Raw genomic sequence first — 25,608 nt, forward strand, 5'->3', positions numbered from 1 at the left:
CCAACTCTTGACCTCAAGTGATCCACCCGCTTTGGCCTCCCAAAGTGCTGAGATTACAGGCGTGAGCCACTGCACCCAGCCACAAACTAGGCATTTTCTTCTTTGTATAAATTCATATGTGTTAAAGTGTATTCGTATCATAGAAGAATGATCTAAGGAAATATGGTAGCTTCTCTCATATTATTAATGTAAGAGCTAGTAATACTCTTTAACAAAGAGTCGACATACTAATCAACCTCCTCTTAATAGAGTTGCTAGATTAAATGATATCATCCTTTCCCTCTATCGACCATACTGGCTGAAGCCCACAGTATCCCGAAAGTTCATGATTAGCAGGCTCTTTTCTATTATGTCCACATACTTCTATTCCCATTGGATGAGTTGAATACATATCAAGAGTCACCTAAACCAGTTTATGTCTCTACATTTTAGAGTCATTATGTCATTCACTTAAATATTAATCAAATCTATTAAATATGAGCACAAAAGAATTATTTCTAAGAAAAAATAAGCAGTGTGCTTTACAAAAACGTGAATGGCTTACCCATAAAAATTGCTATAGAATATGGATGGACAAGAAAGATGTGAAAAAAAAAGATGTTACAAACTGTATATACTCTCTGCACTCAGGTTGCTTCTCAAATGTCTTCCCCAGATTCTGCTCTGACTTGAAGAAAGCAAATGTGGAAATTACAGATGCATTGTGGGTATGATTTTTCATAAAAGAGATTTAGATTTAGAAACCTGAGATACAGATTTATAATCAGTGGACTCATACTAAGAAATGTCTTGGCCTGACTTCAGAAGTTTGATCAATAAATGTAGTTTCACAAGTCTTAAGTTAGAATATTTATGTATTTTTGGCCGGGCACAGTGGCTCACGCCTGTAATCACAGGACTTTGGGAGGCCAGTGCAGGCAGATCACCTGAAGTCAGGAGATTGAGACCATCCTGGCTAACACCGTGAAACCCCGTCTCTACTAAAAAATACAAAAAAATTAGCCGGGCATTGTGGTGGGTGCCTATAGTCCCAGCTACCCGGGAGGCTAAGGCAGGAGAATGGCGTGAACCCAGGAGGCGGAGCTTGCAGTGAGCCAAGATTGCGCCACTGCACTCCAGCCTGGGTGACAGAGCGAGACTCCATCTCAAAAAAAAAAAGAATATTTATGTATTGTTACATAAAGTTACATTAAATATTTATGTATTGTTCTCTTTAACTGACTTTTTGATTAATTGACCAATTATGGGTTTGAAGCTGAGAAGTCCTCTACTGTTCAGTAAATTATTTTTTGGCCTAATAAAAATGCTGTGAGGAATGTAACACAAAAATTATTGTCATTTAGATACGAGTTGGAATTCCCCTGTTCAGAAATCTGGTTAAAATTTGCTTTAAGCTTCACTTTCTATGTTCTATGGAAACTCAAAGCAGTCTGTCCTATTTTTCTTAATTTATAGCTTTTCTTGGCTATCTCTGTTTGTGGCCCCCGAATCTACATGTAGTTCTGGTGTCATAATCACTCTTCATTCATTACTCTATAGATATTGAGAATGTTAAATAAAATATGGATGCAAAGACTTTAGCACAATTCCTGGTGCTTATTCAAAGATAGTAGCTGTTGTTGCATTAATATTGTTATTATTTTAAACCATGAAAATAACTGAGCAAAATGGCATCATCCCCACTGTATCTATTAAAAGCTAAGACTTGGAGAGGTTGTGTGTGTGTGCATATGTGTGTTTGTGTGTGTATGTGTTTTCACCCAGGTTGCACAAAAGTCAGTCCAGAATTTTAACCTGGGCATTCTCTCTCTAAAGCCTGAGGTCTTTGCAATGTGTCTATAAATGTGATGAGGGAAATCAAGGCTTCCTTAAGTGCACACAGAAGGGCCACCTATCCCCGGATGGGGGAAAATGTGTTTCCAATCTTCTTCCCAGCACTAATAGAATATGAGTTTTATGTACCAGTCTCAATGGATTAGTTACTTCTTTCTGACCTTTATGTCTTTGCTGGTATTTCTTGTTTCTTTTGTTCTTTCCCGCCCTGCAACAGTCCATCTTCCATTGTAGAAATCCTACGCATTTTTAATGGATCCACATAGTCTCTCCTCAAATCCTCTTTGTTTAAGCAGTTATTTTATAATTATTGATACTGAGGATAACCATAATAATACTTAAATTAATGATCTCCTGTACTAGGCAGTGTGCTAAGTAGAAAATGTGGTGCACAGGGTCCTCCATGAGGTTGTTGTATGGATGAAAATATTAAGAATCAGGAATGTTAAAATCCTAAAGCCACACAACTGTTAAGTGATATAGTGGAATTTGAACCCAGAAATTCTGACTCCAGAGTCCAGATTATTACCTACTGCATTTCATTTGGTGAAGGAATTTTCTCAATATAGCTAGCCTTTTTTCATAGGAAGCCTGGGGCAATTTATCTTTTTTTCTAGGACTAGTATATCTATAAAGCCCAATGTGAGGGTGCTGCCTTGAAGGTGAAATCTTTTCATAAAGCAAAAGAAATAATTCTTGAGCCTCCAGACTCAGGGAGGTTTGATTATAAAACTTGGATGTTCTTGGCATAAGAACAGAAACATGAAAAAATAATGAAGCTGTTATTAATTGCAAAAGAAAACGCCCTTGGAAAGACAATAACCTCAGCTTCAGAGACAGAAGAAAGTCAAAGGAAATTTAGAGTAAAATAAATTTCAGTGGAATCCTCTTCCCTTCTCCCAAACAATTGCCATATACAAGTATATTTCCTAAATACTCAAGTCACATCAAGCTATTTTTGCCATGTTTTTTGTCTTTACAAGTGAGTAGGTTTCTTTGGTCTATCTTATTTCTTATTTAAAAAATAATGAATTAAATACATGTAAAGACATCTTCCATAAATCCTCCACAAAATTTCAAAGGGCAGAAGGAAGAAAAATGTATAAATTACTATATTAAACACAATTTGTTATTAAGCTGCATAAAAAGTTTTCTTCAATCGTGTAAAAGATCTTTGTGAAATATTTCTGCTGTCCTTGTTTTCCACATTGTATGAGTAGATTCTTAACCATGAACGTAAAAATTCAGAGAACTGTTAAGTAATGCCTAGTAGAAATGCCTGCCAATTTCTATTGGGTAACTGATGGATTGATGGATATTTAACAACTTGAAGTGTTAACATATTTTGGCATCCAATATTTTTTCTGACACAAAATTAATTCTTTTTTACTGCCACTAATTCTCTTCTTTCCTACTCAGCAGTCATGAGAATATTATTATTATTATTTTAATATTTAGGATTTGATATTTAATAAGTTCATAAAGCTATTACAAATATTAAATTTGAAATACAAATTTCATGCCAGACAAATTCAAGAATGGAATGTAAGAACAGATTGCAAGCCTGATATCCTGAGTGTGTAGTATAATGCTTGGTACATAGTAGATTCTCAAAAACTATGTCAAAGGCAAAGGAACTGAGTGCAAAGAGTAACAATACAATATATGTGAAAGAGTTCACGGTAAGCTCTTATATTAAATATGCTGTCAAAGTATGGAATCGTTTACCAAAATGGGTTTAGAATTTATATGACTACATGATACGGTTTGGCTCTGTCTCCCCACCAAAATCTCATGTCAAATTGAAATCGCCATGTGTTGGAGGGGGGGCCTGGTAGGAGGTCATTGAATCATGGGGGCAAACTTCCCACTTGCTATTCTCATGATAGTGAATGAGTTCTCATGCATCTGGTTGTTTAAAAGTGTGCAGCACTTCCTTCTTGACTCTCTCAGTCTCTCTCCTGCTGGTGAAGAGGGTGCCTTGCTTCCCCTTTGCTTTCCGCCATAATTGTAAGTTTCCTGAGGCCTCCCAGTCATACTTCCTGTTAAGCCTGTGGACTGTGAGTCAATTAAACCTCTTTTCTCCATAAATTACCCAGTCTCAGGTAGTTCTTCATAGTAGTGTGGGAATGGATTAATACACTACAATTTATCCATTTTAAGTACTTTTTTTCAAAAGTAATATTCAGTGACAATATATGTAAACTATTTTATGCAGTATAGGGTAGTGTTTTATGGTATTTCAAAGGAAAGTTTCTGGATTAATCCTGTGAGTCCGAATCACCATTCTCTCCCATTGTTAAATTATACAAGTTAATCATTGAGTCTCATTGGGAAAATGGCTCTGTTTCTCACATTATCTTCACCGTAAAATGGGAATTATCAAAGTATTTCTTCACAGGGTTGTTGTGAGGGTCCAATGCCTGGTACATAGTCAACAATATATAGATGCTAACCATTTAAATTTTACATTATTTCCACCTTCCTGCTTAGTACCATGTTTACCTTGAGAGCATTAAACTTTCTGAAAACTCAGGGTAAACAATGCTTTTAAGGTCTATCCGTGCTTGAAGTTATTTGAAGCTCCTTCGTTCTCTAATAATAGAAATTTAGCTGAACTTTTGTGTTCTTATGTTTGTAGTTTTAAAAATAAACTTTTTGGTTCATCTGTAGTTCTCATTTCTTCTTCTTATGGAAATTCTTTGTTTTTGTTTCTGTTTTTTTTTTTTTTTTTTTTTTTTTATCAATACCCCCAGTAAAGGAACCAACCATCCTGAAACCTCAGTCTATATATTTCAATTAAGTATACATACTTCCTGACCCCAAGCCTTTTTTTCTTTCGGCCATTGTCTTTATTTCATATCTCTACCTAGGGCCAATTAGAGTTAAGAACAACCACTGAGGCTTATTTTTTGTGTAGGGTTTAGGGGAGGCAGTGAGGAGGGGGACTTTTTCTTGCTGCTTTTATCGAAATGGAAAAATGCAATTCAAGCCATTCTTGAGGTTACCACCTAGAAGCAGAAAATGAAGATGGAGAGAAATTGAATCCTGGTTTCATGCTTGAGCCCCTGGAGTCTCCCTATGATTGGGATTCACAGATATATGGGTTAAGAAACAATAGATTCTCTGTGTTTAAATGAGTTTCATTAGCTCTTCTGACACTTGCAACCAAAAGAAAGTGAGGTGATAATCTACCTGTGCTTAGGCTACCAGTTACTCTTTCTGATTTGATCAGTGTCTTTGCCTTTCTCACACAACCCTCCAAATATCCTGCTAATTTCCTGTCACTAATCTGCTCTGGGTTTAGATGTGAGATAACCTAGTTTGTGAGGGTTTCATCCTAACAGGAATAAATATACTCTGAGAGGCTTAGAAAGAGTTTTGTAATATGTATATTTAACATCTTAGAAACATTCATTTTTAAACCTTTCTTCAGAATCTTGGCTATATTTTGGCATGTAATCAGCTTTTGATAGATGATGCTGCTTGATAGGAATATATTGCTGAAGAATGCCATTACAGCCATAGAGCCTAATGTCATGTCTTAGACTTACCACTTGTTAGTGCTATATATTTGAAAAAGTTATTTAATATTGCTCAATTTCAGTTTCTTATTTTGCAAAATGAGTATAATAATACCTGACATTGTTGAAATGAAGAGTACATATAAAGCATTTAGAAAGGGGCAGGACATATGAGGCCTGCTTGTTGAATTTGCTATATGCTTTTTAATTTTTAAGTTGATGAGATACTTTCAACTATTCAAATTATAATTATTAATCCATGTTATTCTGGATTAATAACATAATCCATGTTATTCTAAGTCTTTTTCTCTTCCTAAATATGTAATTTAGGATATTTCATTTTCCCCTTTTACCACAGAAAAGAGAGAAACAGAAAGAAGAGAAAACAGTGTAAGTAAATATTACTCTTTGTTCCTAGTTCAGTCTCAGATATGACAAGAAGGCCAGTAAAGCTTTTCACTTCAAAAAACTTCACGAGTTTTGATTTTTGGCAGCATTCCTTTGTTCTTATGCTTTATGTTTAAAACTTTATTTTTCTGCACATACTATCCTTCATAATAGTATTTTACTGAACATTTTAATTTTCTAGAATGATGGTGACTGACGTAACTCCTGCTTTCATTTCCATTTAGACACACCTGTAATTTCAGAGGAATTATTACATTTCTGTAGCATTCTAATCATTTAAATATGCCTTAAATACAGAAGCGTTTATTGTCAATCTTCCTGCTTTACAGTCTGTCCAATTCAATCCTGCTTTCCCCACAAGGAAGACAGCTAAGAAACCTGCTCAGATTTCCCTTTTCCCACCTTCTCACCGCCAGGTTTCCTATTTTTCTCTATCCTGAAGGAAGCCCGGAGACTGCTCAAATTTCCTTTGTGGGGGTCTGTGTCCCACCTGGCTTCTTCCTCGCCGGCTCAGCAACAGGTGGTTGGTTTTTTACTGTCAGCACTCCCTCCTCTTAGCTGTCAGAATTCATCCCAATGGAAATGTAGACATCTGCGTTTCTTCCAGACTTCAGTGGGTAAATTGCCAATTTCCATTTCATGAAAATAATTCTCCTTTCCTGGAATAATCTTGCTCCTGAACCGTTCCTTTAAACAAAAACACACAAACAAACAAGCGACAAAAGGATTTTAGCCATACTTAAAGGCTGAATCAGTGATCGATTTGTCCATTGCCTCTCTTCTGATTTCTCTTGAAAGGCCTCCAAGCATGTGGATCATATCAAGTTAACCAACAAACATTGGAATCAGAATTTTGACAACCACTGTCTTTAGCCATGTTGCATGAAAGATTTCAATACATTTGTCTTTACCACTGTTTTTGGGTTTGAATAAAAGCTAATGAAGTAGAATATCTAAGGATAGGACACAGCATTATATACTTTAAACATTTTGCCCCAGGTAATAGTGAATGTCAGTCATATTTGGGAGCCACTGGGCAAAACAGTATCTTAACAATGGAAAATGAAAACATTTACTAGGAGCTGTATTTTCCACCATAGGAAGAAACCAAGAAAGTGGTGCCTTTTTTTTCTCCCCAAAATGAGAAAATGAAGGCTAAGGGGCAACATAATCAAAGTGATAAGTGGCCTCATCATTTTAGCCTAGGTATGAATTTTTCCCAGCAGTCTCAGAATGTGAGAAAAGACGTACTATATTGTTTAAAGATTTATCAAATTTTTTATTCTGAGCCCTCATTCTGCTGATCTGCACAGAAGTTCAGTCTCTGTCACTATTGGGATTACTGCCATTTCTTTCTTACGCGTTGTGCAAAACCTAATATGATCTGATACAAAGCAGAATATTCCAACAGGCCCTCCCATTCCTGGTCCATGCTGGGCATTGCTAATGGGCTCTCCATTCTAGTCCACATGGTAACTTGGAGTCAGGAAGTGTCCTACTTCCCCCTGCACTTTTGGGAACTGGCTTCTTGGCTTTACTCTGGAGGTCCAGTGTCTCGGGGGCACCAAATTCTTCTCTGAGAATGTCAGTGAAGCTCTAAGCCTCGACAAGAACTGGGGCTTGCAGCACTGCTGTTCACAGTTCCTGCAGATGTCTGTCCTCTCACAGTGTTGGTTCATCTTTGTTTTTAATCGTTTGTCCTTCAACCTGTTGATTGGTAATGCTTTGCAGTGTATTAACCTCAGGTGTGGTATGAAGTCCATGTCAAATAAGAATAAAGCAGGTTTCATCAACCTTTTCATTGCTAAGAAAATAGGAGAACAGGGCACGGAAGTGTAGGGCAAAGAACATCCACTACATGGTGATGGTGGAGAGTGGTGATGTCCAAGCAGAGAGATCACCTTCTATCTCATTGACTAATTGACAATTCATTGTTCAGCTTTTTTGCTAGAGGTTAAAAAAAAATCATAGTTACTTCCTTCTGCTCTTGTCATTTTATAACATAATAACTGCTTTTGACAAAATTCTGTTTCTTTCAATTATTTTCATTTAGTTGCATAGTTGCATTAGATAAAAACAACAACAACAACAATAGAAACATACTGATATCAACACAGATAGTGTCTCATATTTTCCTTCTCTTAACTTGCCTGTTAAAAAAAATTAGGATAGTGATATTCTTTTCTTTTCTCTTTCTCTCCCTTTTCTTTCTTTCTCTCCTTCCTTCCTTCCTTCCTGCCTTCCTTCCTTCCTTTTCTTTCTCTCTCTCTCTCTCCTTCTTTCTTTACTACTTTCTTTCTTTTTTATTTGGGACAGGGTCTCACTTTGTCACCCAGGCTGGAGTGCCGTGGTGCCATCATGGCTCACTGCAGCTTTGACCTTCCAAGTTCAAGCGATCCTCTCATCTCAGCTTTCCAAGGAGCAGAGACCACAGGCATGCCACCACACCTGGCTAATTTTTTAATTTTTTGTAGGGATGAGGTCTTGCTATGTTGCCCAGGCTGTTTCTTTTCTTTTTCTTGTTTCACCTGATAATATTTTCTTCAAACAAAAAGCTTACTGGGACATTAATAATTTAAAAGATAAAAAGATGTGTTCCTGTTGACCAAGAGCTTCTCAAACTTTCTCTACTCTCTCCCTATTACTCCTCTTCCCCAGAAATTCCTCTGTGGAACCCTAGTCTAGCTAAGGTAACACAGGTCTAGGCATACACCAGGTATTCTGGAAATAAATTATTGTGAAGAAGTGATTCAGACATTGCTATATCTGAAATTCAGGAGGATGGTCACTGACGTTTTAGATTATTTCCAATGGCAAGATACTATAGTTAAATGATGCTTTATTGAGAACTCAACACCTTTAGCTCAAACAGTTTATCTTACATTTCAGTAGTGGTTTCCAGGCCATAAAAATTAAAAGACTAACAGTGCCATTGGAAAGCAATAGAAAATGTTTCATAATGAAACATGAAGATCTTATGGCCAAGCGAAGTGGCTCACGTCTGTAATCCCAGCACTTTGGGAGGCCGAGGCGGGCGGATCACCTGAGGTCGGGAGTCTAAGACCAGCCTGACCAACATGGAGAAACCCCGTCTCTATTAAAAATACAAAATTAGCCAGGTGTGGTGGCACATGCCTGTAATCCCAGCTACTAGGGAGGCTGAGGCCGGAGAATCTCTTGAACCTGGAAGGTGGAAGTTGCGGTGAGCCAAGATTGCACCATGGTACTCCAGCCTGGGCAACAAGAGCAAAACTCCATCTCAAAAAAAAAAAGAAATATGTCAATCTTATTTTCATGAAGACAAAGTAAACTGTGTTTTCTCTTTGTGTTCATTCAGAATTTAAAATCTCTTTATTATATCAGAATTTTAAAAGGTCAATATTCAGTAAGAGGAGGAAGATTTGGCCATATTTTATGAAACCCTTGGGAGAAAGAGAGAGAACAAGAAAGAAATTTTCCAAGTGGTTGTACGGATGAGGTATTATTGTGTGGTGTGCATGCTTGCAGCTGGTAGTAATCACTCCCCAACATCATATAGTTGTTTCCCAGTATCAGATGTGAACACATGTGAGCCTTTCCCTTCAAGGGCACTTTTTGTTCATGTTCTCGAATATAGGTTATCACTGTGATCCTAACCCACTTTTATTAGAGTCTTTTTTTAATCAAAGGACTTTATTGGACTTTTCTTGTGGGTAGAAGAAATGAACCCATTGAAAAAATAATAACAGAAATTTCTTCAGTAATTTATTTAGTTATTTTTCTAAATTTTTGGAAATATGGCTTTGGTAATGTGTCCCTTTAGAAGATGTTATTTGTTCACATGGACTTACATATCTATTTACTGTAATGCAGTTAGCAGCTCAAGAAAGTAACTATTTTGGAGAAGACCATCATTTATCTCATATTAAAATAATCTTAATTAGCACCAAAGTGAAGGGTATTTTGCCCTAGCTTTGATTTTTTTCCAGAAAATTTAAAAGTAATTTTAAGGTATATTTCAGCTTAATATCATTACTGTGGTAGGCTGAAAAAATGGTCCCACAAAGATATATTCACTTCCTAATCTGCACAATCTGTGAATATTAACTTATATAGCAAACAAGTGAATGTTACGTTATGTAGCAAAAGATGTGATGATGTTACGGATCCTGAAAGGAGGGGCTTATCCTGGATTGTCTGGGTAAATCCTAAATGTGATCATAAATGTTTTTATAAGAGAGAGGAGACTAGAAAAAGATATACAGAGGAGTAGATGATGTAAAGATGGAGCAGAGAGAGATGCAGCTATAAGCCAAGGAATGCTGACAGTCACCAGAAGCTGAAAGGGGCAGAAATGGATTCTTCTCTACAGCCTCTGGAAGGAGTGCAGCCCTGCCTAAACACTGATTTCATGCTTCTGCCCTCCCCAACTATGAGAGAATGAAATTCGGTTTGTGGTAATTTGTTACAAGAGCGAGAGGAAACAAATATAGTTACCTTAAGAAATAAAACATAATAAATGAGATTACCTAAAGGAAGGAGTTTAAATTTCTATTTCTGTGAAATATTGACTGTTTTATATTTTTCAGGATTTTTATACCATGGAATCCACTCTCTTCCCCAATCCCATACTGCATTTTTTGTTAAAATATTTCTCCTATTTATGGCCATACATGAAGAATAATTCTAATTTGCTTGGAAAGATCTGGATCTGTGGTTAAAATTTAAGGCTGCTTCTGTCATCTGAATTATGGGAGATTCTTTCTCTCTCTTCATTCAGTGTATATATGTTTATGCCCAAGAAGCAATATTAAACCTTGAAAGGTTAGTGATTAACATGTTAAGCATATCTTTTGTCTTCAAGAGGTTTACAGACAAAGAGAAGGGTAATGAAAATAAAGAAACAATTGCAAAACAGTGGGAAAATATTTATCCATTGTAATTAAAGATGTTGCTATTTTGATCAAGTTTTGTAAAAGATAGTAAGTATTTTATGGAATTCTTAAAAATAGTTTAACTTCAAGCAGTTATTGATTTGATATTGGATTCTTAATAAAATTTTTTGTTCTTTCACTGAAAAGAGAAATAATGTAATTACGTAACAGTTCTAGTGCTCTGAATTTCATGTGCTAGCAACTGTAAGTGCTAGGGTGAGAATTGAAATTCTATTTTCTTTTTCTTTCTTTATTTTTTTGAGACAGAGTTCTTGCTCTTTCGCCAAGGCTGGAGTGCAGTGGCACCATCATGGCTCACTGCACCTTGACTTGCCAAGCTCAGGTGATCCTCCTACCTCAGCCTCTGAAGTAGCCAGAACTACAGGCACACACCACCATGCCCAGCCAATTAAAAAAAATATATTTTTTTGTAGAGATGGGGGTCTTTCTATGTTGCCTAGGCTGATCTTGAACTCTTGAGTTCAAGTGATCCTCTTGCCTTGGCCTCCCAAAGTGCTAGGATTTCAATTCTTATGGCAAATTTACCTTCTGAACTGTCCTGGGCAAGGCACCAAGTTCTAAGGAATGCCTTAGCATTGAACTTCTCCCTTAAAAGTTTCAAGTCCTAGTATCCTTTCTTTGCTACATTATTCCAAATGTAGAATTTTTAGACAGAACTTTAACTTATTGTTTGATTACTAGGTGGTCAGCAAATGTATGCTATACATTCATTATGCTAGGTGCTGGGGAATTAAGGAAAATCAGGTGCAATGCCTGACAGAGGAAGGCTGATGAAAATGCATATTAAAACAAACTCCTTTCTTTGTAGAGCATCTTATGAAATCACAGGAACCATATAAAATTGATGATACTTAATTATTTTTGACCTAAAAAAACTGTGATTTCATATGTTCAGCACAACAATTAGTGGTGATTTGGCAGCTCACTGGTGAATTTAATTTGACTTAACGCAGTGTGCCAAACCTGGTGAATTTATTCAGGCGAGTTTTCAGTTTGTTTCAGTCATACTCAGCAGAAATAAGTGGTTCCCTTTTACTTCCCAAAAGGTTCATACAGACTGAACTGTATTTTTTGCAAATACCTCCGAGAGATATTCAACTTTTAATAGGCTGCAGTTTTAGAAAAATAAGATGGTCATCATTGAGTTCAGTTTCTTAATGCTGTAGACCAGGGATTGACAAACGTTTTCATAAAGGGCAAGATAGTAAATATTTTAGTGTTGCAGGCCGCGTGATCTATGTAGCAACTGGTCAGCTCTGCCACTGTAACACAAAAGCAACCTCAGATAACACATAAGCAAGTGAGCATAGCAGGATTTCAGTAAAACTGTTTATTCATGTGGACATTTGAATTGAAATATTATTTTTTAAAATTCTTTTTCAATACTAGGTTCTGGGAAATTAAGCAAAATCTAAGAATCTAACTCTAAGAATAGATTATATACATATATGTATATGTATAATATACAGTGATTGGTTTTATGTCTTATGAACAAAAAGGATTATTTATGAGATGGAAGTAATTGGGTGTAAGCAATCCCCGTTGTTCAGGAGAATGAGCACTTCCTTCTGAGCAGGATATTGGCCAGCCAAATGGTGATTTGGGAAATCTTTTGTATTTTTTTCCTTCTTAGACAATTGCTTTTTCCATACGAGATAACTGATGTGTTCTCTTAAAGTCAATGGACATTGTATTATGCATATACAGAAGCATGGAGAGGGCTTTATGTAGCCCAGGGCTGTTATTTACTGATCCCTGTTCTAGAAACACACTTACCGAAATGTAGAGGAAACTCCCTGTGATCTTCTTTGGGGTCCATGAAGCATTAGGCTTCATGGAAGAGCCAAGAGAATCTTTTAAGTTTAAATTTCCTAGAATCCTACCCTTTTAAAATTCTACTTGGGAGGGCTGCAGCAAATGTTATTCTTTTAATATTCAGCAGATTTTGTTCTTAGAAAGGAGATACCGTTTATTCTCTATGAGATACTCTCAGCAGTACTGTCCAGTAAGTGGGGAAAAGGTAACTGAATCAGAGAGGAAACTAAATCAAGGGAAATTTCATTTCCTCTCAAGCAGAGAAATACCAGGCAGTGTCAGGTTTTTCGCCTCCATTCATCAACACCTGTTCCAGATGAAGGTAGTGCTTTGAAGGTCAAATATAACAGAGGACTGGGCATCCCCATTGAGATCCAAGGACTTCCTCATAAGTCGGTTTCCTCATTCTGGAAGCCCTAAACAAGATTAACTTGCTTCTTCCCCCGCCCCCCACCCCCCCGCTTCTGTCGTTTTAACTATTAATATCTACTGAACAATCTTTCATTTTGCCAGCTATAATCACAAACAGCTACAAGCTTGGACTGTTTATACCCCTAACTTACAAAGATTTCATTCAGTGATTGATTTCATGTCTTATGAAAAAGAAGGATTACTTACAAGGTGTAAGTAATTGGGTGTGAGCAATCCCTGTTCTTCAGAAAAATGGGCACTTCATTCTAAGCTGGACATTGGCCAATCAAATGGCGACTTGGGAAATCTTTTTTATTCTTTCCTTTCTTAGATAACTGCTTTTTCCGTGTGAGATAACTGATGTTTTCTCTTTCATCTCTGCCTGAAAATCAAGCCATGTGCAAATCTATGCCACTTTATAGATGCTGGTTGGGGAAAGAAGGCAATAATGTCATTTCATCCTACTTCAAACAGAATAATGTGATTTCAGTAGGATGGACAAAGAACTCTAAGTCACACTCAAACTTTGTCCCTTGAATGTGTAAAAAATCCAGAAATGAATTATTGGTTTGAGAATCATGAGTGGTTAATGTTATGGGTAGGGTCCTTTTCTTTTTTTCCTAGCAGTTGGTTGCAGATTTTTTACATAATATGTTCTTCTTTGGCACTACAACACCTGTTTTGAGTCAAGACTTCATCATTTACTCTGAATGACTTTCTTTACCCCGCTGTGCCTCAGTTTCCTCACCTGTAAAAAGTAGCAATAACAGGCTGTTCTGAGAACAAATGAGTTGATTAATGTTCTTTGTATAGTTTGCTTCTTTTAATGATTATTGCCCCAAATATCAATATCTTTGAGTATTATCTAAATTACAATCACTAAGTACAGTCTCTTGGGAAGGTAAGAATGCATACTGGCCCTTGATGAAACCCAGATTCTGCTTAACTCTTGTTGCTTTTCCACTTAAATCCTATACTCTGTTCATAGAGGTTACTTACTACGCTTGCTAAACATTTCTGTGCAAAGGCAATATAACCCGTATATTATTGCATTGGCTTAGAGATACACTTTCCTTTCTTCAACTTGCCTAAAAATCTAATTCCCAGTTGCTTAGATAGCGTCTCTTTAAGAACGACATCCCAGCCTTTGTCTTTTGTCCCCCATTCTAAACTAGGTGCTCCATGCTGTGTGTAACTTCTACGGGAGCACTAATCATATGGCGTTATCTACGTATCAGTTCCTTTGGTTTCTATACTAGGACCTCGTCATAGGAAAGGGCTGCTTTTCTTTTAGCTTTAATCCCTTAGGTTCTTCACATTAAGTCAAAAGTAAGAAGTTAATCCTATTACTGCAATTGATCTGTAAAAAATGATTTAATATAGGGCCAGGCGCGGTGGCTCACTCCTGTAATCGCAGCACTTTGGGAGGCTGAGGCGGGTGGATCATGAGGTTGAGGAGATCGAGACCATCCAGGCTAACATGGTGAAACCCCGTCTCTACTAAAAATACAAAAAATTAGCCGGGCTTGGTGGCACACACCTGTAGTCCCGGCTACTTGGCAGCCTGAGGCAGGAGAATGGCTTGAACCTGGGAGGCGGAGGTTGCAGTGAGCCAAGATTGCGCCACTGCACTCCAGCCTGGGCGACAGAGCAAGACTCCATCTCAAGAAAAAAAAAAAAAAGATTTAATATAATAGATAAAATTTGAACTGTAAAGAAAAGCTTAGAGAGATTCCCTCTTTTTAGTGTTAGCTTTTGTACACTTATTCAAGGGAAAAAAAAATTACAGCCAGGAGGAGATATACAATAAACCATGTTCTGATTATACAATCTGTCCAGAAATTGCTGTAGTCTGTTAGTTTCCAACTTCACTATATTGGTTCCATCTTTTTCCCTGTTATTGCATTCAGTGATTTCACATGCCTGGCTTTGTGTCACAAGAAAGGGAGTAAGTGCTGAGGAAAATGTGAGTCTAAGGTAGCTTCTCTGTACAGCCCACTTCTTGGCACTGCCTCAATTATTTTGTTAAGAGACATCTAAGAGGCAGCAAGAATCAGAAATTAGGTAACATGAACAGATCATTAAACCAGAGAACACATACTTGGCCTCCTAACATAGGCAAGTCAAATATCCAAGTTATATTACCTGCAACACACAGGCATAGCTATGTGTCATTGTGTCATTATGAACCAGAAGTGAGAAAGCTGGTTCTTATCCTGGCGTTGTCACTTCCCAGCTGTATGGATTGTATAATGTTGTCCTTTTACTGCCAATGTATTCTCTGTACAATAGGATTGATTATACTAAGATCTGACATGCCTTTCATCTCTTTGTCAGAATGTCTAGCTAAACAGACCTGGGTCAGCTCTTTGATAAAAAGACTTACTTCTACCTAGTGTGTTCCCAAGCTAAATCCTTTGTTTCTACCCTGCATCCCCAGGGGGACTCAGTCTGCCTGGGAAGCTGTGGAATAGCACATTTTTGGGACAGCACTTCAATCAACAGGACTGTTTCTAGCTTTAAAAAGCCCATATGAAACATAAAGGAGGCCCTGGATCTGGGCAGGCATTATCCAGGACGATCTGAATTTTCAATTTGTATACATTTCATTCCCTTAATCAAACAACTGTAGGATGGGATCTATAGTAATCACTCCTCAGAAGGAAATCCCACAGGCCTTGTTTCTGACTATGAGAAAAACAGGTCCACAGCAAATAAGCCCACTGTGCTTCTGCAAGCAGAAAAGTGGTAGAAAGCAGTTGCCAAAACCCTGGGCAATCCCTACAAGTACAAGCCACTGGTGGAGGTAAGATCCAGAAAGGGAGCTCAAATCAGTCTAATTGACAAAGAAATTTCCCATCTTCTAACAGAAATGCTCTTGTTCTTGATGAACTCAGTGTTCCTTATTCCTCAGTTCTTAATTCTGGGCCCCAGAACCCTAGGCATGGTGGAAAATTGTACATGAATTAAGAGATGACGTTTGTGTGTCTATTCAATCGAATGTACATTCTAGAACCAGCCCTTATTCCTCGTGTTAATTAGTGGGTGCTGTTCCTTCCTTTTTCCTCCACTCATTTTTTTTTCTTTCTCTCTCCTTCTGTGGTTCATTGCACATGTGTATCTATCTCTCCCATAGCTCTAAGGGACAGTTACACTTTTTCACTCCCAACTCTGAACACCCACTAAGTCCCCAGTTCCGAACTCCACCCTCTCTATGTGCTAGATATGAATAATTCAATAGTGTAGCTGAGGTTAAATTGTCAATGGTAGATAAGAGTCTAAGGCATCACATTTTTCAAATATCAATAGCATTTCAGTGAGAATAAGTCATGACTATAATCTGTGGGATAATATTTGCTAACATCCAATAATCGAATTGGCAGGTCTATATTCTGCCTTCAATAAACCTGCCCTGCCCCTGTGTTCTACCCTAGAGACCTGAGGTCTTCATTATTTCAGATCACTGTGGGTTGTCATCTACCATTGTAGACATTTACTTCCATATCAAGGAAGGACTTTTTGCTATAAACTATATTATGTGAAATGACTCATACTGGTAATAAATTGGCCAAAGACAAGATCTTCAATCTTTCTATCTCATCCTTGCTTCCTTCTTCTCTGTCCCCTCACTCCTCCATTTCTGCAATTTCTTGGCACTGTGTTTAGTGAAAACATTCCTTCTACTGGATGTGTTGAGAGAAGGATGAAGATTCATTCCAATCTGGCTCCCAATGTTATTAACAACCAAATTGTCCCTAAACACCCTCACTTTCCTGCTCTGTTGGTGATTATCAAAATCATTGACAAACATTGGCTTAGAACATCTTCATCCCATTGGACAGATCCAAGAGGTGCATCAAACAAAAATAAAACTTGCTTTTGGCAGACTCAAACCTATTTTGAAACTTTCAAAATGCATTAATGTGTATAGGATTTTTATTTTAAAAATACTATTTATGCTCTGCTCATTCTACATGGTATGAAACTTTCTTATTACTGCTCTGGGGAAAAGGATAACATTTTGAACTTTAGTTTATTCATAAGAGAGTCAAATCACCAGACAGATAGTAAAGGAATTGATTCAAATATATTTGGCGGAAAGAAGACCTTTGTAACCCACCTCCCCCATGTGCTTGCAGTTGCGAAATCACCCAGCCAGAATGAATGGGAGGACTGCCTCTCCTCTGGGTGCGACATCATCATGGTGATGTCTGGATTATATTAACCATTCCAAGAGAACGTTCACTCCCTGTCTGAAACAGAAGTAGGAGCATGGTCAGATTGTAAACACTTAGCACAGGAGAAAAGTCCAGAGATCCTTAAGCCTCCAGCCACCCTTTAGGAACTCACTGTCTGGCCACAGTGGAATTGATAGGTGAAGTGGAGAAGTGTGTGTTACCTTCCTTACTGTCACCCTAGGGTGGTATCCTGTCTCTCCTGCTGGCTTATTCCTGTAGAAAGTAATGAAAAAATGTGTAATGGCAAAGGGACCACACCCTGACATTTTATTTCACCATAATTTCATAGCCAACTTGGGACAGTGAAAAACTTAAAAAAAATAAAGTCATATAAAGTTACACTCTAGGTCATTTTGTGGCTCTTTGTCTCTATGTGGCAAATAATAGGAATGTGAGAAGCAACATGTCTTGTTTTTTTATTTTTAAGATGACACACACAAAATAAACCAACATTTTGGTCAACATGAACTTTATTGGGGTCAATTAGTTTTGTTTCCCAGGGGAGGCTTCAATAACACATCCGCTGCTAGACCTTTAGCCCTCACTACAGATTGTCAGGGTTTCCTCAACCTTTAGGAAAATAACATGTTTCTCTAACAATCTGCCTTATTTTCCTTAACTTATTGATGGAACTAGGTAATTTCTGTGTTGGCTCTAGACCTAGAAAATTATAACATGTTTAAGTAGTATATATATGGTTAAATTTTTTACCCTAGTAATTTAAGAGATTAATCCCATTTATATTCTCTCCTTGGTTTGGCTTAAATAAAAATTATAACTAAATTAATATTTGTTTATTAGAAGACTTTATTTGAAGTTCTGTGTTCTCTATAAAAAGAGTTAAGATTTGGAAAAACTAGGTCCAGATATCAGAGTTTCTATTTTCTAACATCCCAGATTTGTAGAATCAGATTGTTTGTAATCCAGGTAACAATAATATATTTTTTTAATTTCTGAAAACATGCAAAAAATTAGAGAATGGAAAAAGAATCCATTCTCGAATGACCAATCATAACCATTAAAATGCAATACTTATGAAGGAAATCAGATTTTAAACTGGGTTTTATAAGATTGTATAAGATTTTAAACAATGGATTTACTTCAACTATAAACAAGCAGTATTTGAAATACTAGGAAGCAGAATTAATGTCAGTAGTATTATCAGGACTTTGAAATACCAGTCAGATGGCTCCTAGGTATAATTCATAGTGCTAGGCATAGATTTTTAAATACGAGTTTTGGTCTTTATCTTGTAAAAGCATTTGGCTAGGGAGATAAAACATACTTAGAGATATAGAGTATACCTATATCTATCTATTATATTATATCTATATCTATCTAGATAGAATAGCACTGCAAAAGTTCTCAATGAATATTCTAGTCACAAAGTACTATGGGAACTCAGGAAGAGGAGAAACATTGCAATGTGATGACCTTAGCAAGGAGATATAATTTGAATTGGGCTTTGACTGTTTGGACTTTGAGAAGAGAGAAGAGGAGAGAATGCACCAGGCAGGGAGCAAAGCTTTGGAGACTGTAGTGAACACAACATATTAGAGAGACAATAAACAGCTCAATATTACTGGTGACAGAGGTCAATGGAGACTATGGGAACCACATTTAGAGAGATACTTTTGGAGAGCCTGCAGTACTGGGCTAAGAAATCAGACTAGAATATTTACTTAATAGAAAATGAAGAAGCATACTCAACAGTACCAGAATTATGTGCCCCCAGATGAGAGGAATGTAGATGCAAAAAGCATGGGTCAGATTCTCAGGAGAAAAATCTCAGAAGTTTCATGAACAAATCTTCACTGATATTGAACCTCCCATTTTTTAATTCATCTTTTTGTCCTATTTCACCTGAGCTGACCCTTTGCTGGAGTGTAATCCACAGCTTGCAGTCCATGTTTCCACTTCTAGACTGAAAGCTCTTTGTGGGTAAGACTCAACATCTTTTTTCTTTGTATTGCTAGTTTGTAGCATGCTAACTAACACACATTGCATACTCAACTATTTGTTAAGTGAAGGATTGATTGAATGAGTGAACAATTAAATAGGGAAATTCTAGATATTAACGATTTCAGTTAATAGAACTAAAATTCCATTATTTATCTAGACAGAAAATGGCAATATCTTTGATTCCTCCCTTTGTCGTGTTTCCCATATCGAATCTGTCCCTAAATCCTGTCATTCCAAGCTGCTTCTCTTAACATCTGCCCCCACCTCACCATTGTAATTCCCAATCTCCCAATTCAAGACTCACTTTTACTTCCTAGTCTGTTGTTACTTATTAGAGACTTCTCTAACATTTAGTGGTGTGAAACAGGAAACATTTTGTTCTACGCATGATTTTGTAGGTCAAGTATTTAGGAAGGGCTCAGATGAACAGTTTGTGCTTGGAATCACTCTGTCATTTGGTGCTGTAGTCATCTAAAGATACAACTGGGTTGGACCTTGCAAACAGTGCACTCACACAGCTGACTGTGCCCGGGAAACTCAGCTGGTGCTGACAACTAGATCATCTACACAACACCTCTCTAGCGTGCTCCAAGGCTCGCCAGAATTCATACAGGATTGCTGGCTTTCCGCAGAGCAAGTGTCCCTAGAGAATAAGGCTGAAGCTGCATGGCCTTTGATGACCTTTTCTTGGAAGGCTCACAGGCTCCTTCTGCCATATTCTTCTGGCTGAAATGGTCACAAGCTGCCCTGATTAGAAAGAAGAAGACAAAAGACTCACTGCTAGGTGAGAGAAATGTCTACGAATATTTAAGTCATATTTTAGAGCAGCCACATTGTCTATTGTGACATTATTCTCTGCTAACTTCTTTTGCAGCCTATTCTATTTTTATTTATCCTGTATGCTGCTATTACTATTACCTTCACCTTTAAATTACTTTTAACAGTGTTATTTCCCTCCATAACAGCCTTCAGTACATCCCCATTTACTTCTGAATAAAGAACCAACTCTTAATTTCAACTCAGCTTTCCAGTATTTTCTTCCACTTTTTAAAGCATTCAACCTGTGCTAGACCCCAACTTGCTGCTTCCTAGAAATATATTTGCTTAGGCTGGGTGCAGTGGCTCACACCTGTAATCTCAGCACTTTGGGAGGCCAAGGCAGGTGGATCACCTGAGGTCAGGAGTTCGAGACCAGCCTGGCCAACATGGTGAAACCCCATCTCTACTAAAAATACAAAAATTAGCCGGGCGTGGTGGTACATCCCTGTAATCTCAGCTACTCAGAGGCTGAGGCACAAGAATCACTTGAACCCAGGAGACAAAGTTGCAGTGAGTCGAGATCACAGCATTGCAGTCCAGCTTGGGTGACAGGAGCAAAATTCTGTCTCAAAAAAAAAAAGAAAGAAGAAAAAGAAAGAAAGAAATATATTTGCTTTCCTGCTTTTATTATTTTTGTGGATTTTTCTCTTCCTCCTTAGAGTATAATTCTTTATACCTTCAATGACTAACATTACATCTACTCTTCAAGACCTAACTAAAAAACCCACTGCTTCATAGAAAACCTCCTCAATCTACTTCCAAATTGAAAAACAAACCAAAACAAAAACAAACAGCAAACCTCTTCTTTCATCTACTATTATAATTTTCTTAGCCTCCCTTTGAGCGCTTCTTACTTCCACCTAGCATTGTTGTTCTTTTTGTTCCTGTCTTAATCCTTCTTACTAGATTGTGATCTATGTAAAGACAGAGATCTTATTCAAATTAATTTTTAACAGTAACTGAACCGAAAGTTTTGTCTTAAATGGATAATCCTTAAAGAAGTGTTCATAATAAGTGCATGCTATTAATATGAATAACAGGAAAACAAATGCAATGGGGAATAGAACTATAAGGTGAATTCATCCTTTAAAGTACTAATTATATATTAGTAGTGCAACTGTTGATAATTTTTGCAACTGTTTCATTGATATCTAGGGATTCATTACTTATTCTTTCTTCTTTTGCCTAAATTTAGAAGCTTTTCGTAATGAAAGGTAAAAAGTAATCAATGTTGTGCCAAAGGAACATCATATGTGTACTAATCCCTTTAACACTCATTAATTCAATGCCCACTGTGTGCCAGGAGTGTTTTAGACACCAGAGTTATGGTGGCAAAGCTTAAATTCTAGTATGAAATAGCATAGCAGACCGTAAGAAATAAACAAAGCAAATAAAGAAAAAAAAAAACACTGTGCTGAAGCTTGAAACAGGAGGATATGAGAAAGAATGAGTAGGTAGTCACTGGGTAGTTAGGGAAGGCCTCTCTCAGATCTGAATTACAAGAATTAGAGCCATGTGAAGAACATTCTTGGCAGAGGACACAGCTACAACCAATGACTTAAAGCAGGAATGGGTTTGACGTGTTGAAAACACTGAAAGACCATTGATTTGGAAAGTATTCCGTGACGGGGAGTGGCTCTAAGATGAAGTCAGACAGACAGGTGCCAGCTCATTTGGACCTTTGGGAGGATAATGATAAGAAGATTGGGTTTATCCTAACTGTGATTTAAAAGCCACTTGAGGGTTTTATGGCCGGGCGCGGTGGCTCAAGCCTATAATCCCAGCACTTTGGGAGGCCGAGGTGGGCAGATCACGAGGTCAGGAGATCGAGACCGTCCTGACTAACACGGTGAAGCCCCGTCTCTATTAAAAATACAAAAGAACAAAATTAGCCGGGCATGGTGGCGGGCGCCCGTAGTCCCAGCTGAGGTAGGAGAATGGCGTGAACCTGGGAGGCAGAGCTTGCAGTGAGCCGAGATCGCGCCATTGCACTCCAGCTTGGGTGACAGAGCGACTCCGTCTCAAAAAAAAAAAAAAGCCACTTGAGGGTTTTCAGTTTATAACTAAAGATTCATTGTTCTGAACATCATGAAGAATTATCTGTAAAACATAATTCTGAAATATATCCTCCATCTACATAGAAAGAGATTATGCATGTAAGTTTAATACCTTCTAATTAAAATATTAAAAATGGGAGAAAAAGTCAATTTTTATGCTTTTACATGAGCCTAAGTGTTGGATAAGAGGGAAAGAATTAGGAAAAACAATGTATGTGAAATTAAGCATGTAAATAATCATTCTTCATTCTTCATGGATCCACAGTCGTGTAGCAGAATTGGAAGTAAAAACCTAAAAGAGCAATGGATAGAAAAAGAGAAATTGGCGGCCGGGCGTGGTGGCTCATGCCTGTAATCCCAGCACTTTGGGAGGCTGAGGCGGGCAGATCACGAGGTCAGGAGATCGAGACTATCCTGGCCAACATGGTGAAACCCTGTCTCTACTAAAGTACAAAAAAAAAAATTAGCTGGGCATAGTGGCACCCTCCTGTAATCCCAGCTACTTGGGAGGCTGAGGCGGGAGAATCACTTGAAACGGGGAGGCGGAGGTTGCAGTGAGCCAAGATGGCGCCACTGCACTCCAGCTCTGGCAACAGCGAGACTCTGCCTCAAAAAAAAAAAAAAAAAAGAGGCCGGGCGCGGTGGCTCACGCTTGTAATCCCAGCACTTTGGGAGGCCGAGGCGGGCGGATCACGAGGTCAGGAGATCGAGACCACGGTGAAACCCAGTCTCTACTAAAAATACAAAAAAAATTAGCCGGGCATGGTGAAGGGCGCCTGTAGTCCCAGCTACTCGGAGAGGCTGAGGCAGGAGAATGGCGTGAAGCCGGGAGGTGGAGCCTGCAGTGAGCCGAGATTGTGCCACAGCACTCCAGCCTGGGCGACAGAGCAAGACTCTGTCTCAAAAAAAAAAAAAGAAAAGAAAAAGAAAAAGAAATTAAGCCCAATGTCCAGATGTTTTATCAACATTACACCAAGCAAGCAGCTATTGGGAAACAAGTTATAATATACACTCCATTAGCCTTCATGGAATTGTAGGCACTAGGTTTCCAAGAAAGCGGGGAATTTTAAGTTAATAGTCTTATTTATGAAGGCTGAAGTAAGCTGGAGGAGCCTCAGACATTGAGTGATTTCCCTTGTGATTTCTCTTAAGTAATTTCAGATTTTTAAAGATGTGTTTCCTATTTAGTAATTCTTTGATCTGTACTTAAATTTTCACCATCATCATTCATTTTATTAACTAATTGATTAATGAAAGCACATGGTAAATGACAGATACTCAATAAATGTTAGCTTCCCTCCTTTCTTGCTAATCACATCATTTGGTTAATTGGAAAGCCATTGAGTGTAATGTAGGCAAATAGACTTGACCTTGAATTTTAGCACTTCCACTCCTCACTGTGATATCCTGGCAGTAATTGGTTACTCTGCCTGCTCACAGCCTACCCACAATCCACTTATGAAAATGTTCTGTATGAAAAGTGCTCTTTCTTTTTACTTTTAAACTAAGTCAATCCAAGCAATCTAATTACCTTTGATTTACTTGGCATAAAATTGAATTTATTCATTTACAAAGTCTCATTTTCTCAGTTACTTTCTTTTTTTTTTTTTTTTTTGAGATGGAGGCTCACTCTGTCACCCAGGCTGGAGTTCAGTGGCGCGATCTCGGCTCACTGCAATCTCCGCCTCCTGGGTTCAAGTGATTCTCCTGCCTCAGCCTCCCCAGTAGCTGGGATTACAGGCATGTGCCACCATGCCCAGCTAATTTTTGTGTTTTCAGTAGAAACAGGGTTTCACTATGTTGGCCAGGCTGGTTTCATACTCCTGACCTCAAGTGATATGCCCGCCTTGACCTTCCAAAGTGCTGGGATTACAGGCATGAGCCACCACGCCCAGCTTTCAGTTACTTTCAAGATAAATAACTTATAACTTAACAGAAGCCTGAAAACAATATTACCAGACTTTATTACAGTTAAAGTGAATAAAAACTTCTTCTTAATGGTTTCTGTGTAGAAAATGGATATCTTTTGCCGGCCGGGCGCGGTGGCTCACGCCTGTAATCTCAGCACTTTGGGAGGCCGAGACGGGCAGATCCCGAGGTCAGGAGATCGAGACCATCTTGGCTAACACGGTGAAACCCCGTTTCTACAAAAAATTAGCCGGGCGTGTTGGCGGGCGCCTGTAGTCCCAGCTACTCGGGAGGCTGATGCAGGAGAATGGCGTGAACCCAGGAGGCGGAGCTCACAGTGAGCTGAGATCGCGCCACTGCACTCCAACCTGGTGGACATAGCGAGACTCCGTCTCAAAATAAATAAATAAATTAATTAATTAATTTAAAAAAAATTGATATCTTTTATGTTTTAACATAGTTGATTTCCATGTCTTACATTGTTTGTCATTCAAACTGAAACATACATAAAAAACACATCTCCCATATCCAAAAAGATTGATCTAAATGGTAAATAAATTGCTTTAGTCCTCAACTTCACTTTTCTAGTAGCTAGACATAGAAAAAAACATATCTATTAAAAAACAAGCAAAAACATTTTACTTCCTACTATAGTAGTGCTTAATCATTGGGCCATGAATTCTTCAAAAATATACTGTCAAATTATTATCACTTGATGCATTTATTTTTGCTGTAATTAAAATATATCCCATTAGGGCAATATTTGTTCACTGGAATACAGAGCTGAATGGGAAAAGTCAGTGTTAGAAGGTGCAAACATTTTGTTTCATGAATCTATAAGAGAGTACTACTTGCCAAAGCAACAAAAAATTCATGCTCAAATTGTGATGTATATTGAGCAGCAACCAAGCAAGTAAATGAATACATTTATAGATTTTGGTCCTTTGTTTTTAACTGTAAATTCTAGATCTTCTGACCTCCTGATGCGCCCACCTCGGCCTCCCAAAGTGGTGGGATTACAGGCATGAGCCACCACGCCTGGCCTCTACATTTTTAAATCTAAATGCAAAATGGAAAATTCTCCCTTAAACTTTATTCATTATATTTCAAAGAGTTTAATACAAAATTCTATAACAGGCTAAGCGCAGTGGCTCACGCCTGTAATCCCAGCACTTTGGGATGCCAAGGCGGGCAGATCACCTGAGGTCAGGAGTTTGAGATCAGCCTAACCAACATGTGAGACCCCGATTCTACTAAAAATACAAAAATTAGCCAGGCATGGTGGCATGCGCCTGTAATTCCAGCTACTCAAGAGGCTGAGGCAGGAGAATCGCTTGAGCCCGGGAGGCAGGGGTTGCGGTAAGTGGAGATCGCGCTACTGCACTCCAGCCTGGGCAACAGAGCAAAACTCCGTCTCAAAAACAAAACAAAATTCTGTATCTTTCAAAATTCAAGCTAAAATGCCAGGGTTAGATAATGTTTCTTTAGCATATAACAAAATATACAATTTACAACATAAAATATACAATTACTTTTCTAAAAAGTAAAACAATCAGTAAAAGCTAGAAAGTATGTAATATTATACAACCATTCTAGTAAAAGTTGAAAAATTGAATTTGAAGTTTCAGTCCAGTACCTTTTGTATTGATCATACTTTTTGCCAACTACTACTAAATTGTTTCCTTTATCTATATTGGAG

General features: G+C 37.9%; 1 long non-coding RNA gene across 1 annotated transcript in view; it reads left to right on the forward strand.

The window, feature by feature from the left end:
* Positions 1 to 25,608, forward strand: part of LOC131384170 (uncharacterized) — a 192,272-nt gene that overhangs the window by 54,979 nt on the left and 111,685 nt on the right. The window lies entirely within an intron of this gene.

Source organism: Hylobates moloch, unplaced genomic scaffold, assembly GCF_009828535.3.
Source record: "Hylobates moloch isolate HMO894 unplaced genomic scaffold, HMol_V3 SCAFFOLD_9, whole genome shotgun sequence".
NCBI lineage: Eukaryota > Metazoa > Chordata > Mammalia > Primates > Hylobatidae > Hylobates > Hylobates moloch.